Source organism: Rhagoletis zephyria, unplaced genomic scaffold (genome assembly GCF_001687245.7).
Source record: "Rhagoletis zephyria isolate East Lansing unplaced genomic scaffold, Rhagoletis_zephyria_1.1 Rzeph_scaffold_02416, whole genome shotgun sequence".
Classification (NCBI taxonomy): domain Eukaryota; kingdom Metazoa; phylum Arthropoda; class Insecta; order Diptera; family Tephritidae; genus Rhagoletis; species Rhagoletis zephyria.
The window spans coordinates 39,118-41,901 of NW_016159500.1; positions in this window are offsets into that span (position 1 = coordinate 39,118).

Here is a 2,784-nt window from a genome sequence, read left to right on the forward strand (position 1 = left end):
CTTGTTCTTTAATGTTCGTCCATTTTTAACGTTTGTTCGTTAGCCAAAGATTTATAATTAATTTTTCAATTTCCACTTTACGTAATTCCTGTAGTTAGCACCCGCAACAGATTTTTTTGGGTTAATTATTATTGCAATCGATAGTTCGTCGCTTGTTCTTTAATGTTCGTCCATTTTTAACGTTTGTTCGTTAGCCAAAGATTTATAATTAATTTTTCAATTTCCACTTTACGTAATTCCTGTAGTTAGCACCCGCAACAGATTTTTTTGGGTTAATTATTATTGCAATCGATAGTTCGTCGTTTGTTCTTCATTGTTCGTCCATTTTTAACGTTTGTTCGTTAGCCAAAGATTTATAATTAATTTTTCAATTTCCACTTTACGTAATTCCTGTAGTTAGCACCCGCAACAGATTTTTTTGGGTTAATTATTATTGCAATCGATAGTTCGTCGTTTGTTCTTCATTGTTCGTCCATTTTTAACATCTGTTCCTAAGCCAAACATTTATAATAAACTTTGTACATTTTTCAGGTCCTGCATTTAGCACCCCAGCTTTAAGAATTTCATTATTTTCATTTGTTAACTGTGCTAAATCGTTTGTTCGTCTTTAGTTCGTCGGTTTTTATACCTTCCATGAGCATGAAATGGTATTATAACTTTGGTCCGATGTTTGTAAGTACCAGAATAAGAAGAGATAGACCCATTAAAATGTATACTTATATGATCAGATCGTCGAGCTGAGTTGATTTATCCATGTCCGTCTGTCCGTCTGTCGTCTGTCTGTCTGTCTGTTTGTATGCAATCTAGTCTCTCAGTTTTAGAGATATCCGGATCAAATTTGGTAGGTGGGTGTATTTTTATAATGTATTAATCATTTGTCGGAACCGGAAGAATCGGACCACTATAACATATAGCTCCCATACAACTGATTGTTCAGATATGAGATTTTTCGTTATAACTTCTCCATTTATGTAGCTACGAACATGAAATTTTGCAGCACTTGCACCCATTATCAACAGAATGCTTACGGTGAAAATTACAAAGATCGGTTCACTACAACCTATAGCTCCCATACAACTGATTGTTCAGATATAAAATTTTTCGTTATAACTCCTCCATTTATATAGCTGAGAACAGGAAATTCCGCACTGTTTTCAATAATTATCAACAGAAAACTTACACTGAAAATTAAAAAGATCGGATAACTATAACCTGTAGCTCCCATACAACTGATTGTTCAGATATGAGATTTTTCGTTATAATTTATCCATTTATGTAGCTAGGACCATGAAATTTCGCGCTGTTTTCACTCATTATCAACAGAAGACTTACAGTGAAAATAACAAAGATCGGGTCACTATAACCTGCAGCCCCCATACAACTGATTGTTCAGATATGAGGTCTTTTATCATAACTCCTCCATTTATGCAGCTAGGAACATGAAATTTCGCACCATTTTCACTCATTATTAACAGAATACTTACAGTGAAAATAACAAGGATCGGGTGACTACAACATATATCTTCCATACATCTGATTGTTCAGATATGGGATTTTACTGTAAAACTTCTTTATTTGAACAGCTAAAACCGATAAATTTCGTAAGATATTTTATAAATAATAATACAAAGTCTACTGAGAAAATCGTCAAAATCTATGCTGTATAAGCTTTATCTCCTATAGCACTGATTGTTCAGATACCAGTTTTTGCGATATATCTCCTTTATGTAGGAAACTAAACCCAATAAATTGTGTTACCGGTTTACATACCGATCACATAGCAGTGAAAATCACTTAGATTGGTGCCATATAAAGTATATCTTCCATACCTCTGATTGTTTAGATGCGATTTTTTATATAAGTATGTAACTCCTCTATCGATGTATGCAGATGTATTCAAAAGCAGTAATCTGTCAAAGTAAAATTTGCAGATGTTCATGAAAGGTATGAAGCCTTCGGCATAGCCGAAGACAGCGCTGCTCTTACTTGTTTATTCCTAAAATCGAGCAAAAGCCGTTAACAAATTCATAATTTTTACTTTACGTTAAATATTACGTTAAACTTTTAAACAATAATTGGAATAGGGGCTGTTGAGCTAAAACAAAGTGGGCGTGGACCGCCCCCTTTTCCTGATTTTAATGGCATTTTGTTTTGTGCAAATTATCAGGGGTGGTGCTAAGGGTGGCTAAACGTGGAATTTTCAAAATTTTAAAAGCTTATATTTCGAAAACTATTGAACCGATTTTAAAACTATGGGCACAGTTGGAAAGGCGATTGAAGGACCTTTCATTCGATATATATTTGTGTATATGATGTTTACATATTTCGAGAAAAAGTACAAAAACGTAATTTGGCAATTTTTATACCCGAGCGCACTTGTGCACAAGGGTATTATAACTTTGTTCACATAACGGTTGTTTGTAACAGGCAAAACGAATCGAGATAGATATAGACAAATGTATACATAAATGATCAGAATGAAAAGAGAAATCGATTAAGCGGTGACTGTCTGTCCGTCCGTCCGTCCGTCCGTCTGTGCACACGATAACTCGAGTAAAAATTGAGATATCTTAACGAAACTTGGTACGTGAACTTCTTTTGGGCGTGGGACGGATGGTATTGAAAATGGGCGAAATCGGATAATAACCACGCCTACCTCCCATATAACGGTAATTTTAAGAAATACGAAAACTGCGATATTTTAGTAACTACTGAAGATAATTCACTCAAAATTGATATTTACAATGAGTTTCAGACGGAAAACGTGAATATTATAAATTTTTG